We start from the raw sequence: 15,649 nt of genomic DNA, 5'->3' as shown, positions 1-15,649 counted from the left end.
GTGTGTGTCCCAAGTAAAATTTTTCTGAAAACTAAAGAATTACACTTCTCACTTTTCTCAAGATTCTCCACCTTGGCACGGAAGACAATGTGCCTGGATTATTCCTCAAAGTGCTCTTTCAGGCTCTTCTTGGTGTCCTCCAGGTCCTGCCTAACGTCCCAGCCACAGTGGTGAAGGTCCTGCAGGGACTGCAACTGACATTGCAGTCTCCTGAGTTCTCTCTTCCTGGCACACACTTGCTGGCATCCCCTTGCCTGAAAGAAGCTGACTCACAAACTACCACCACTCACTTACCCTTCTGAAGAATTTCTTTTCCTCCTTCCAGGTGACATAGGCCTCCCTGAGTTCCCCCATCAGTTCCTAATTTTCCAGCAGGTTACTATTCAGCTTCCAGGAACCAGGGCTGTGGGCAACGCCCTCACCCAGGACACCCTGAAAGTGAATGGCCCTGTGGTCAGAGAAAAAGCATGGGACCATGGAGAACGATGCCTGACTGCCCTTGAAGTGAGCACTTCACTGCACTGGAACACACGGATCCGTCGGGTCAGCACCATGAATAGTTCACAGAACCTCTCCCTATGGATCCCACGGCGTCCAGCAAGGAAGCCTCAGAGATCATCTCCCTGAGCAGCCTAGAGGTAGCATCAAGTTTTGCGTACATGCTGGAGCTGCGCCCGTCCTCCTCGAATGGACAGTTAAAACCACCGCCGATCACTACTGTTCTGGTGGTGACGAGTTGGGTCCGCAGGGTCTAGAAAAGTTCCAGCCGTGCATTCTTATCTTTGTGGGGAGGCGTACACGTTGATGAGCCTAACTGGCTCTTCCACCCACGAGCCATCTATGACCAAAAGACGGCCACAGACTAGCTCATGGATAGAGTCAACCGTGAAGCGCCCACCCCTGACAAGAATGGCTACCCCTGCGGATTTTCAATCACCACCCCCAGACCAGTAGAAGGGACCAAGGGTCCACTGCGCACTCCTGAAGCATGTAGAAATCACTCTGCTGAGTAGAAAGAAAGGTTAGCACCGCTTGCCTTCTAGATGTATCCTTGATACTCCTCACATTAATGGAAAAGATGGAGATCTCAGCCGTAATTAAAAAGGGTATGAGGTCTAGTCAGCAAGGGGCCGAACTTACCTCCCCGGAGGGGGGGGTGACTCTCCCATTGTGTCCTCTGCCTCTCCTGTGTTCTGGGTCAGACACAGCTCCTCAATTACATCATCGATCATCTGACTGAGGTTGAGGATGAGGGTGAGGTCAGGCTCGGGGTCGACCATGATCTCCTCTTCCTCCTCTTCCTCCTCCTCCCCCACAGACTCAAGGTCCTCCACTACTGGCTCTGGTCCCATTGGGCCGTTTGGTGGAGGTGGTGGGTTTCTCTCCTGTTGGGCTCTCAGGTTTCAGTTTCCGGCTACCTGTTGGGCCACTGGTGGGGGTGGGAGGGAGGATGGTGGGGAAGTCCTTGAGGGAGGACAGGTCCGGGGCGGGTAGGGTTTCCTCCGGCACAGAGAGGTGGGTATTGGTGTGCCAGAGGCAGGGGCAGGGGGGTGGGAGTGGACTTACCTGTGGCCTTTCAAGGCTACTTTGGTTTCTTCTTTTCTGGTGGCTTCCTCCCAGTGCTGGAAGATAACACATCCTGGATCAAGGCTCCAGCATAGGTCTGGGTTCTCTGGGGGGCAGTCTTTGAAGATGTGCTCTGCCAATCCGCAGAGGTTGCAGGCTTTGGGCCTTGGACAATCCTTGGTCTCATGGCCTGCAACCCGACTGGACCTGCAAGCAGGCTTTGTGCAACCCTTGTGTAGAAAAAAGGGGTGAAAATGCTGCGCTAAACCTAAAAAATATAACAACTGATAGCAGCTAACACACAAACAAACCAAGTCCACTGAGAAAATATAAAAATAAGTGTAGCGCTAATATTAACCAAATATACAATATGTGAGTATATAAATATGAATCCAAAAACACTTCAAGTGCATGAGCAAGGTGAATGCATATAAATAAATATAAATATGTGTAGGGAGGACGAAAATCCATATATGAAATATAGCCTTTAAATCTTCGTTTGGGACCACCTTCCATCTTGTGTCAATTGGAGTTTGAGGCTTGCAGGATACCGTCCAGTCCCGGCATTATCACATCACGGGAGATCTTCCCTAAGCCATTACGGTATGTTAGTCCTACTGATCTGATAAGGGGACCTACCTCTTCCTATTTAGGGATGAGCTTCGTGTTCGAGTCGAACCCATGTTCGACTCGAACATCGGCTGTTCGATCGTTCGCCGAATTGCGAACGATATGGGCCGTTCGCGCCAAATTCGTGTGGCGCGTCACGGCCCATAATTCACTGCGGCATTGCAGTGCATTGCTTGCTGATGATTGGCCAAGCATGCACTATGACCCGCATGCTTGGCCAATCACAGCGCCGCCTTAACAGAGAGCCATAATTGGCCAAAGCCAAGGAGGCTTTGGCCAATTATGGCTCAGGGGATTTAGTACACGCCCCACACTATATAAGGCCGCCTGCACGGCGGCCCTGTGCAGTGTGTTCCGGTGTGCTTAGAGAGAGAGAGAGACAGTGTCATTTCATTTGAGTTAGCTAGATTAGGCAGGACAGTCAGTCAGTTAGCTGCACTTAAAGTGTATTGTGTATATATATGCATCCCAGGTGTTGCATATATATATATATATATATATATATATACACTGTATTCAGTTTAGCTAGATCCGTTCCTGTTATCTTCTAGACTATTTACATTTAGTGCAGTGCGTCCTGCTCACAGTGTTCAGCTAGATCCGTTCCTGTTATATTCCTACTGACAGGCAGGCTTGTCTTGTTACAGTATTTTGAAGAAAATTACTGGTGTTCTTTTGATCCTATTAGTACCACAGTCAGGCAGCTAGACTATTTACATTTAGTGCAGTGCGTCCTGCTCACAGTGTTCAGCTAGATCCGTTCCTGTTATCTTCTTACTGACAGGCAGGCTTGTCTTGTTACAGTATTTTAAAGAAAATTACTGGTGTTCTTTTGATCCTATTAGTACCACAGTCAGGCAGCTAGACTATTTACAGTTAGTGCAGTGCGTCCTGCCCACAGTGTTCTGCTAAACCTACAAGTAAGTGGGGTGCGTCCTGCTCACAGTGTTCAGCTAAACCTACAAGTTAGTGGGGTGCGTCCACCTCACAGTGTTCAGCTAAACCTACAAGCTAGTGGGGTGCGTCCTGCTCACAGTGTTCAGCTAGATCCGTTTCTGTTATCTTCTTACTAACAGGCAGGCTTGTCTTGTTACAGTAAATACAGCTACCTGAAGAAAATTGCTGGTGTTCTTTTGATCTTATTAGTACCACAGTCAGGCAGCTAGACTATTTACAGTTAGTGCAGTGCGTCCTGCTCACAGTGTTCTGCTAAACCTACAAGTTAGTGGGGTGCGTCCTGCTCACAGTGTTCAGCTAAACCTACAAGTTAGTGGGGTGCGTCCACCTCACAGTGTTCAGCTAAACCTACAAGCTAGTGGGGTGCGTCCTGCTCACAGTGTTCAGCTAGATCCGTTTCTGTTATCTTCTTACTGACAGGCAGGCTTGTCTTGTTACAGTAAATACAGCTACCTGAAGAAAATTGCTGGTGTTCTTTTGATCCTATTAGTACCACAGTCAGGCAGCTAGACTATTTACAGTTAGTGCAGTGCGTCCTGCTCACAGTGTTCTGCTAAACCTACAAGTTAGTGGGGTGCGTCCTGCTCACAGTGTTCAGCTAAACCTACAAGTTAGTGGGGTGCATCCACCTCACAGTGTTCAGCTAAACCTACAAGCTAGTGGGGTGCGTCCTGCTCACAGTGTTCAGCTAGATCCGTTCCTGTTATCTTCTTACTGACAGGCAGGCTTGTCTTGTTACAGTAAATACAGCTACCTGAAGAAAATTGCTGGTGTTCTTTTGATCCTATTAGTACCACAGTCAGGCAGCTAGACTATTTACAGTTAGTGGAGTGCGTCCTGCTCACAGTGTTCTGCTAAACCTACAAGTTAGTGGGGTGCGTCCTGCTCACAGTGTTCAGCTAAACCTACAAGTTAGTGGGGTGCGTCCACCTCACAGTGTTCAGCTAAACCTACAAGCTAGTGGGGTGCGTCCTGCTCACAGTGTTCAGCTAGATCCGTTCCTGTTATCTTCTTACTGACAGGCAGGCTTGTCTTGTTACAGTAAATACAGCTACCTGAAGAAAATTGCTGGTGTTCTTTTGATCCTATTAGTACCACAGTCAGGCAGCTAGACTATTTACAGTTAGTGCAGTGCGTCCTGCTCACAGTGTTCTGCTAAACCTACAAGTTAGTGGGGTGCGTCCTGCTCACAGTGTTCAGCTAAACCTACAAGTTAGTGGGGTGCGTCCACCTCACAGTGTTCAGCTAAACCTACAAGCTAGTGGGGTGCGTCCTGCTCACAGTGTTCAGCTAGATCCGTTCCTGTTATCTTCTTACTGACAGGCAGGCTTGTCTTGTTACAGTATTTTAAAGAAAATTACTGGTGTTCTTTTGATCCTATTAGTACCACAGTCAGGCAGCTAGACTATTTACAGTTAGTGCAGTGCGTCCTGCCCACAGTGTTCTGCTAAACCTACAAGTAAGTGGGGTGCGTCCTGCTCACAGTGTTCAGCTAAACCTACAAGTTAGTGGGGTGCGTCCACCTCACAGTGTTCAGCTAAACCTACAAGCTAGTGGGGTGCGTCCTGCTCACAGTGTTCAGCTAGATCCGTTTCTGTTATCTTCTTACTAACAGGCAGGCTTGTCTTGTTACAGTAAATACAGCTACCTGAAGAAAATTGCTGGTGTTCTTTTGATCTTATTAGTACCACAGTCAGGCAGCTAGACTATTTACAGTTAGTGCAGTGCGTCCTGCTCACAGTGTTCTGCTAAACCTACAAGTTAGTGGGGTGCGTCCTGCTCACAGTGTTCAGCTAAACCTACAAGTTAGTGGGGTGCGTCCACCTCACAGTGTTCAGCTAAACCTACAAGCTAGTGGGGTGCGTCCTGCTCACAGTGTTCAGCTAGATCCGTTTCTGTTATCTTCTTACTGACAGGCAGGCTTGTCTTGTTACAGTAAATACAGCTACCTGAAGAAAATTGCTGGTGTTCTTTTGATCCTATTAGTACCACAGTCAGGCAGCTAGACTATTTACAGTTAGTGCAGTGCGTCCTGCTCACAGTGTTCTGCTAAACCTACAAGTTAGTGGGGTGCGTCCTGCTCACAGTGTTCAGCTAAACCTACAAGTTAGTGGGGTGCATCCACCTCACAGTGTTCAGCTAAACCTACAAGCTAGTGGGGTGCGTCCTGCTCACAGTGTTCAGCTAGATCCGTTCCTGTTATCTTCTTACTGACAGGCAGGCTTGTCTTGTTACAGTAAATACAGCTACCTGAAGAAAATTGCTGGTGTTCTTTTGATCCTATTAGTACCACAGTCAGGCAGCTAGACTATTTACAGTTAGTGGAGTGCGTCCTGCTCACAGTATTCTGCTAAACCTACAAGTTAGTGGGGTGCGTCCTGCTCACAGTGTTCAGCTAAACCTACAAGTTAGTGGGGTGCGTCCACCTCACAGTGTTCAGCTAAACCTACAAGCTAGTGGGGTGCGTCCTGCTCACAGTGTTCAGCTAGATCCGTTCCTGTTATCTTCTTACTGACAGGCAGGCTTGTCTTGTTACAGTAAATACAGCTACCTGAAGAAAATTGCTGGTGTTCTTTTGATCCTATTAGTACCACAGTCAGGCAGCTAGACTATTTACAGTTAGTGCAGTGCGTCCTGCTCACAGTGTTCTGCTAAACCTACAAGTTAGTGGGGTGCGTCCTGCTCACAGTGTTCAGCTAAACCTACAAGTTAGTGGGGTGCGTCCACCTCACAGTGTTCAGCTAAACCTACAAGCTAGTGGGGTGCGTCCTGCTCACAGTGTTCAGCTAGATCCGTTCCTGTTATCTTCTTACTGACAGGCAGGCTTGTCTTGTTACAGTATTTTAAAGAAAATTGCTGGTGTTCTTTTGATCCTATTAGTACCACAGTCAGGCAGCTAGACTATTTACAGTTAGTGCAGTGCGTCCTGCTCACAGTGTTCTGCTAAACCTACAAGTTAGTGGGGTGTGCCCTGCTCACAGTGTTCAGCTAAACCTACAAGTTAGTGGGGTGCGTCCACCTCACAGTGTTCAGCTAAAGCTACCTGTAGAAGGTTGGTGGTGTTCTCATACTACAGGCAGGCAGTTGATTTGCTAGCTGCAGTATCAGTACATATATATATATATATATATATATATATATATATATATATATATCCCAGCTTAGTGCAGCTACAGGCCATTAGTATGTCTGGAAGGCCAAGAAGGAGAGGCAGACAGTCACAAGCCAATAAGAGAGGGCAAGCAGGCTCTGTGTCTAGTACTGGTCGTGGAGACGGTGCATCCTCATCAGCACGTGGCCATGGGACACGCTTGGCCTTTTTTTCGGCAGCTGGCCATGTTGAGCCGCAACATGTGGAAGACTTGGTCGAGTGGATGACCAAGCCGTCCTCATCCTCCTCATCCTCTCTCGCCCATGCCCAGGGTACTTTGTCTGGCAAAGCAGCGGCCTCTTCCCTTGGCTCAATGTCATCAGTGACTCCTTCCCTAGCCCCACCATGTCCTCCTGAGGAGTCCCTCGAACTGTTTGACCACAGTGTTGGGTACATGCTCCAGGAGGATGCCCAGCGTTTGGAAGGCTCTGATGATGATACTGAGCTCGATGAAGGCAGTAACACGAGCACGGACAGAGGGGGTGCCCAAGAAGGACAGCAATCTGGCAGTCATGCTCCCCCTGCTGCAGCATACTGCCAGGTTTGCTCCAGTGATGAGGAGGGAGGGGATGATGAGGTCACTGACTCAACGTGGGTGCCTGATAGGAGAGAGGAGGAGGAGGAGGAGGAGGAGGAGGCGGCACATCACCAACGAGGCAGGATGCCCTCCAGGGGCCAGCCTAAGGGCAGCACATTGACTGCATCACACCCCAAAGCTCCACATGTGCAGGGCGCTGCAGTCTCTGCGCGTTATTCAAAAAGTTCTTTGGTGTGGGCCTTTTTTGAGACGAGTGCATCAGATCGCACCGCTGCTATTTGCAACATATGTCTCAAGCGTATCTCGCATGGCCAAAACATCTCCCGCTTGGGTACCACATGCTTGACCAGACATATGTTGACCTGCCATGCAGTTCGTTGGCAAGCGTATCTAAAAGACCCACACCAAAGAACAAAGAGGACCTCTGCTTGCTCCTCATCAGCTGAGATTTCCAACCCCACTAGACCTTCAGTCCTCTCTGAGACCTGCACTGAGAGGAATGAAGGTGTAGAATTAGGTGTGTCACAGCCACGTACTTGTGGGCAATTTGATTTTGGTACACCGACGTCAGATTGTACCAGGCAAATTTCCCTGCCCCAGCTGCTGCACCGCCGAAAGAAGTTTGCTCCCAGCCATCCACATGCCCAACGGTTGAATGCTAGCTTGGCAAAATTGCTAGCACTTCAACTGCTGCCTTTTCAGTTGGTAGACTCTGCCCCCTTCCGTGAGTTTGTGGAATGTGCGGTTCCTCAGTGGCAGGTACCCAAACGCCACTTTTTCTCACGGAAGGCGATTCCGGCTCTCTACCAGCATGTGGAAGGCAATGTCCATGCCTCGCTGGACAGGGCGGTCAGCGGTAAGGTGCATATTACCGCTGACTCATGGTCCAGCAGGCATGGACAGGGACGTTACCTAAGTTTCACGGCGCATTGGGTGACTCTGCTGGCAGCTGGGAAGGATGCAGGACAAGGTGCAGTAGTGTTGGAGGTTGTTCCGCCACCACGCCTCCAAAATGCTAATGATTGTGACACACCTCTCTCCTCCACCCCCTCCTCTTCTTCTTCCTCCATGGCCTCTTCCTCGGAACCAGCGGTGCTCCATAGTCGTTCAAGGGGCTACGCAAGTACGCAGGCCAAAAGATGCCATGCGGTGCTTGAGCTGGTGTGCTTGGGGGACAGGAGCCACACTGGGGCAGAGGTTCTGTCAGCTCTGCAGGGGCAGGTTCAGAGGTGGTTGACGCCACGCCAACTTAAGGCAGGAATGGTGGTTTGCGACAATGGCACCAACCTCCTCTCTGCCCTCCGACAGGGACAAATGACCCATGTGCCCTGTTTAGCTCACGTCCTTAACTTGGTGGTGCAGCGGTTCTTGGGCAGGTACCCGGACTTACAGGATGTCCTGAGGCAGGCCAGGAAAGTCTGTGTGCATTTCCGCCGGTCATATAATGCCAGTGCTCGGCTGACGGACCTCCAAAAGGAGTTTAACCTGCCCAAGAACCGCCTAATCTGTGACATGCCCACCAGGTGGAACTCAACGTTGGCCATGCTGCAGCGGCTGCACACGCAGCAGAGGGCCATCAATGAGTACCTGTGCGACTATGGCACCAGGACAGGGTCAGGGGAGCTTGTTTTTTTTCCCCCACGCCAGTGGGCCATGATCAGGGATGCATGCACTGTCCTGTCACCATTTGAGGAGGCCACGAGGATGGTGAGCAGTGACAGTGCATGCATCAGTGACACTGTCCCCCTTGTCCACCTGTTGGAGCACACGCTGCGTGGAATAATGGACAGGACACTTGAGGCAGAACAGAGGCAGGAAGAGGAGGACTTCCTTAGCTCTCAAGGCCCCCTTTATCCAGACAGTGTTCCTGTGTGCCCGCCGATCACACAGGAAGAGGACGAGGAGGAAGAGGAGGAGGAGGAAGATTGTGTCAGTATGGAGGTGGAGCCTGGCACTCAGCATCAGCAGCAGTCTTTAAGGGATCAGTCCCAAGAAACACATGGACTTGTACGTGGCTGGGAGGAGGTGGCTGCGGACCATGTCGTCCTTAGTGACCCAGAGGACTCCGGACCGAATGCCTCAGCAAACCTACGCTGCATGGCCTCCCTGATCCTGCAAAGCCTGCGTAAGGATCCTCGTATTCGTGGTATCAAGGAGAAGGACCAATACTGGCTGGCAACCCTCCTTGATCCACGTTACAAGGGTAAGGTTGCGGACCTTATCTTGCCATCGCAGAGGGAGCAGAGGATGAAACATCTTCGGGAGGCCTTGCAGAAAGGTCTGTGCAACGCGTTCCCAGAGACTGGGAGGTTACAAACTCCTGTTTCTGGACAACGTGTTGCTGAGGCTTCGGTCAGTCAAAGAAGGAGCGGTGGAGAAGGTGGCCGTCTGACCGATGCGTTCAGACAATTTTTTGGTCCGCAGCCCCAAGGTATGATCGGATTTTTTGGCTGGAGCTAAACACGTTAAAAATGTACCCGTTCAAAATTACAAAGAGATTCTACTTAACAACAAACCTACAGCCTGTATACTGCTGTTCAGAGTATATAGGGCCTGGTGGCCCCACACCTTTCCTTATTTTAATTTGGGTGCGGGGTTCCCCTTAATATCCATACAAGACCCAAAGGGCCTGGTAATGGACTGGGGGGTACCCATGCCGTTTGTCTCACTGATTTTCATCCATATTGCCAGGACCCGACATTACATTAAACCCGCAAGCAGTTTTAAATGAGATTTTTTCCTTTAAAAATTACATTTGGTGCAGGGACTGTTCTAAACACGGGAAACACGCGTCACTTTACAGGCATACTATAGACACCCCTCAGGTACGATATTTAAAGGAATATTTCACTTTTTTTTTTTTTTACTTTAAGCATCATTAAAATCACTGCTCCCGAAAAAACGGCCGTTTTTAAAAGTTTTTTTTGCATTGATACATGTCCCCTGGGGTAGGACCCGGGTCCCCAAACCCTTTTTAGGACAATACCATGCAAATTAGCCTTTAAAATGAGCACTTTTGATTTTGAACGTTCGAGTCCCATAGACGTCAATGGGGTTCTAACGTTCGTGCGAACTTTCGGTCCGTTCGCAGGTTCTGGTGCGAACCGAACCGGGGGGTGTTCGGCTCATCCCTATTCCTATTGAATGCCTTCACGCCTTTTGGTACTTCCCCTTTGATTGAAAATTGAGAAGAAAGTTTCCCATCATTTGATACTTCACATGTGGACTTTCAGTATTTAGAAGTTTACTTTGCTGTCACATATTTCATATATGGACTTTTCGTCCTGCCTACACATATTTATATTTATTTATATGCATTCACCTTACTCATGCACTTGAAGTGTTTTTGGATTCATAGTTATATACTCACATATTGTATATTTGATTAATATTAGCGCTGCACTTATTTTTATATTTTCTGTGCAATCCTTACCCATGTGTCCAGGATGGCCACATCTGATACAGTTGTGGGGCATGCTGGAGTAGAAAAGGCTTCCTGCAGAGTTGCCCAGGGAGAACCATGGCTGCAGCTGCTGGAGGTCCCCTGAAGAGTCTCTCCTTAGCCTGCAAAACACATTCCACTTACCTATCCAGAAGCCGTTGGCATCAAGGATTCGGACTTGGTCACGGTGCAGAACCTCTGGAGGTAGGTGGCTATGTCCTTTCCTTGGGTATGGGGATTCCTCATACTCACCGTCACCCGCACCTCATCCCGTTGTATGGGACAGTTCGCAACAAAGTTACGGAAGGGGGATTCCGGGCCACAAGTCTTCACCATATCCCAGTATCGTCTGCAGACCTGAAAGCACACAAAAGTTATAAAGAATATACCTCTTGTGAAGGTCTGCACGGACAGCGTCTCTGCTTTGCTGAACCTCTGCTCCAAGATCATCTTTTTTCCGAAGATCTCCGAAGTCATGTTGGGGACTCTTCCGTCTACCTCCTTCAGCGGCAGCACGACAGTCTGCTTCATCCAAGGCTCCAGGACTGGGAGCCCGTCTGCAGGCAGGTACAGCTTGGCTGGTCTCGGCTGGCTGGAGCCGACCAGGGTAGGAGTGGGGGTTGAGGCGGCCACATGTTCGGGGGCTTCGGACGAAGTGGCTGGAGCAGGGTTCTTCTTCATTGTTTTGCTGGTCTTATTGCTCTTCCCCATCGTCTCGGTGTTGGATGTCACTTCAGAAGATATTAGGCGGCTTCCTTCTGGTTTCTCGACGGCTTCACTCTTTCGCAGCCTTTACAAAGGCTCTTAAGCGTCTACTGCCCGAAGGTAGTAACGCAGAGTGGGGGGAGGAGGGAAGACTGCAAACTCGTTCCCTGTAGGGGCTAAGCCTCTGCCCAATAGCAGCAAGTAGGTGAAGCTGAATTGAATCAACAATCCTACAAGGCCAAGCAGAGGGTACCCCACAAGGACCAAATGGCTTGGATAGATACAAGTGGTTCTCAATGCCCTAGCTGTGAAGCAGAGACACCCCTAAAGGCTATAGTCGATACTACACTTGATCTTAGCCAAAAGGCTGAGAAGCGATTATCTTATTAAATTGACAACTTTGTATAAAAAAATAAATAAATAAATAATTTTCCTTCCACATTTTCCAAAAACTTGTGTCAAAAAATTAAATCTTCACCATGCCTCTTAGAAAATACCTTGTGGTGTTTGCTTTCCAACAGGAGATCATTTTGTTGGTGTTTCCACTGTCCTGGGGCTCTTGGGCCTCTAAAAATGTGACAGGTAGTCAGGAAGTTTGATGCATAATTTATGTGTTTAGAACACCTGAAGTTGCTTCTTGGATTTTGGGTCTCTCCATGTGACTCTCAAATATGTGGTAACCCACATATACTGGTACCTAAGAGGAGTAGCAGAATGGGTTTTGGGGTGTAATTCTAAGTATACTTATGCTTTGTGTTAGCAATATCTTATTAATTGACAACTGTGTGTGAAAAAATACATTTTCTTTCTCTTTCTACATTTTACAAAATCTTGTAGCAAAAAGACTTACTATGTTTTTGAGAAAATACCTTGGGGTGCTTGGCTCTTAAAATGTGGTCACTTTGTGGGTGTTTCTGCTGTCCTGTCACGTTAGATACTCAAGCAACATAAGATATAACGGATTAGTGATTATTGATGGACAGGGAAAGTGCATAAAATGTTTGTAAATGGTAGGGTGGGGAAAAAGAGGGCTGTATTAAGAGTGGGGTCAAAAGCAAGGGAAAAAAAACATATACTAAATGTATGTAGTAGCTGAAAATTATAAACCAGATAATTGTTTGGATACCTAATAGAGAAAGATAATGGGGGTTATTTACCAAAGGAAAACCCACTTTGCACTGCAAGTGCATTTGGAAGTAAAGTCGCTGTAGATCCGAGGGGGACATGCAAGGAAAATAAAAAACAGCATTTTAGCTTGCACATGATTGGATGATAAAATCAGCAGAGCTTCCACTCATTTCAGATCTACCCCTTAGATTTAGAGCGACTGCACTTCCAAGTGCACTTTCAGTGCAAAGTGGATTTGCCTTTCGTAAATAACCCCCTATATATTACTTGCCTTCAAAGATAGACTTGCTGTGGATATAGAAATATGATGTAGAAACCCCCTTCATGACCTGTCAATCATACCACACTTGTTATAGCTGTCCTTGAATAAAACATAAGATTGTATATGTGAAAAGTAAAATACCCCAAATTAAAAGGATCCATCTGTACATATTTCCATGTGTGTTTAAAAACAAATATCTAAAGACCTTTCCAAAAGCCATTATTTTTTTTACCATATGGCTTCACCTTCTAATTAGGATTTGGGTTCTATATATATTTTTTGCATTCCCACAAGATAACAGGATGCCAGGAGCAAACAGTTCATTCTTGGAATGCAGAATGATAATCCACACACCATACACCCACTCCATCTTCCCTTGCTTATTTGCTGTTGACATGTTTCTAGAATTTAGTCATAGAAATCCTCTGAGCCGTAGTAGTTTAAAGGCTAAGTTCATTTTTGGAAAATAATAGATGCACATGATCTTGCAGGTAAAAAATATGCATTTATTATTTTCTTACACATAAGCCTGTAAAGCACGGCACCTGCGATTATTAGATGTGTGTGCGATGTCAGGCTCCTGCAGATACTGCCTACAGCTCTCTGATCATACCACTATATGGGCAGACAATTACTGAGCTGCAGGAAGTGTCAATGAACTATGAGGGTGCTGATCAGTAGACATGTGCATCTGTTTAGTTACAAATTTGTTTTCGGATGAAATTCCGCATATTCGTTCATTCAGAAACATCCAAATGAAGGAAAGACTCTTTTGATGAAAACGAATGTTCAGAAAGAACAAAAACCCGAAAAAAAAAATCCAAAAGAACAAAAATCCGAAGGAACGAAAATCCGAAAGAACGAAAATCCAAAAGAACGAAAAACGTTTTATCCTACAAGTTTAACAAATCAATTACATTTGGATAATTTTGTTTTTCATATTTTCTATTATAATTAAATGATTAACTATTATTATCGTTTTTATTATTATTGTTATTTATCATCTATTATTATAAACTATTCAATTATAGGTATTAGCAGGGAGGATTCCTCCATACACATCGAGTGTGTGGATGAAAAAAATTGAACAGTTTCTTTTGTCCAACCTGCTGGTTGAACAAAAAAAATGGACTAATCTATGGGCTGCTTACTGCTGAGATAAGGAAGCCTTCCTTAATCCACTTTCACTCTGTAACAGAATATATCGGGAAGCTGTATCCACTGGTGAAGTTCCTAAGCCAACAGAGGCTATGGGCTTGATTTACTAAAGGTAAACAGACTGTGCACTTTGCAAGTGAAGTTGCATTCTGCAAGGCCATTTACTCCAAAGCTTAGTAAATGAGGGGACGCTCTGTTGACTTCCATGATCCAATCACATGCAAGAAATGATTTTGTTTTATTTTTTCTTTGCGAATATGAATACGAATGCATCCGAAATTACGAATTATCTGAAGTAACAAATGACGCATCTAAATGAATGGAATGTAACCAATACGAATGCATTCAAAATTAAGAATTATCCAAAGTAATGAATGCCGCATCTAAACAAATGAAACGCAACAAATACAAATGCATCCAAAATTACGAATTATCCGAAGTAACGAATACCACATCTAAACGAATGGAACGGAATGAATATGAATGCATCCAAAGTTATGAATAATCCGAAGTAATAAATGCGATCATAACGAATGATCCGAAAAAAAACAAAAAACGAATGAAACAAAAACGAAAATGAACAAATTTTTCGGCAGTGCACATGTCTACTGATCAGCAAACTTGTAGTCCATGAAGAACTAAGAGTCTGTCTGCTATTGTGGCAGATGGGACTGCTTGGATTCTTGGATTGCTATGAATGCATGACGCAGCTATGCGGGCAGAGCAATTTTAAATGTGACCAGGAGGTAGAACTGGTGCCCGCTGACACAGGGGAAGGGGCTCTGGGGGCTGGTAATAATGACATGTTACACCCTAAATACAGGTGTAAAATATAACATGTTGGTAAAGGTGAACCAGTCCTTTAAATTGTGAAATCTATTAAACCTAAGGCTGGGTTCAGACTAGTGCGGATTGGATACAGATTTTCCCACATCCAATTTGCATGACAAGAGATTGTGACCAGCTCTCAACGGAGCCGATTCACACATCTCTGTGGCGGCTGAGGAGTGAATTGCACATGGGTCCTGTGCATCTTTGGCTCAATTTCAGGTCCTAATTCAGGCAAAAATTCGGGCCTGATTTGTCCCTGAAATGGAGAACAGGGAAGCACCAGGCCCCTGCTGTAAGCTGCCTCAGCATTAGGTGTGAACCCAAGCGTAAGGACACTTTGGGGGTTATTTACGAAAGCCAAATCCACTTTGCACTACAAATGCAAATTACAAGTGCAAAGTGCACTTGAAATTGCACTGAAAGTGCACTTGGAAGTGCAGTCGCTGTGGATCCGAGGGGGACATGCAAGGAAAATAAAAAACTGCATTTTAGCTTGCACATGATTGGATGATAAAATCAGCAGAGCGTCCCCTCATTTCAGATCTTCCCCTCAGATTTACAGGGACTGCACTTCCAAGTGCACTTTCAGTGCACTTGTAGTGCAAAGTGGATTTGCCTTTCGTAAATAACCCCCTTTGGCATGCATGAAACAAATAATAAATATATGTGTATAATAAATCCCCTCATACTGTATGTCCTAAATGCCTGTTGCAGTCTAAGAGAATGGCAGTCTCCTACTATAGGATTATTGATATAGTATCAACATACTGTATAACAGAGAAGTCAAAATCAAATATCTTTACTACACTCATCCCCATACACAATAGGGGTAAAATGGGAAGAAGCCAATAAATCCACCATATTGTTTTAAGTTGTTGTGGGAAATCCACATAGACAAAAAGACCTAAAAACCCAATTCAAATCATATCCCAGGAGGTGGACCTGAAAGGCCCTCTACTACAACCACTTAGCCACTAATCTGCCTGGTTTGGATTATAAAACAAGCAGCAGTGGCATAGCAACAGGTCTATGGAGGTAGAAATTGCACCGCTGTAAATTTGCACACGACCCTTTTTGAAATCTCATTGCACTGCATATATGTGTATGGCCACCATAGAAAGTCATGCTATTTAAATTGTCAAGTGTTTCTCTGCATTCTGGAATGCATCAGAAATTACATCAGTGTGGACCAGGGCTAAGACTACAGCACATGGGTCCTGTCAAGCCCTCAGTATCCAGGAATTGCCTCATCTTGATGACCTCTCTAACACTAATTAAATA

At 46.3% G+C, this 15,649-nt stretch overlaps 1 protein-coding gene and 2 pseudogenes across 7 annotated transcripts in view; 1 reads left to right on the top strand and 2 right to left on the bottom strand.

Moving 5' to 3' along the window:
* Positions 1–15,649, top strand: part of FGF13 (fibroblast growth factor 13) — a 577,206-nt gene that overhangs the window by 479,300 nt on the left and 82,257 nt on the right. The gene's annotated exons all lie outside the window — the stretch shown is intronic.
* Positions 1,583–10,995, bottom strand: LOC141107339 (uncharacterized; annotated as a pseudogene).
* Positions 11,162–11,368, bottom strand: LOC141109107 (U2 spliceosomal RNA; annotated as a pseudogene).

The sequence above is a fragment of the Aquarana catesbeiana genome, linkage group LG09 (assembly GCF_042186555.1).
Source record: "Aquarana catesbeiana isolate 2022-GZ linkage group LG09, ASM4218655v1, whole genome shotgun sequence".
NCBI classification, from domain to species: Eukaryota; Metazoa; Chordata; class Amphibia; order Anura; family Ranidae; genus Aquarana; species Aquarana catesbeiana.
This window is presented reverse-complemented; position numbering and strand designations above follow the sequence as displayed.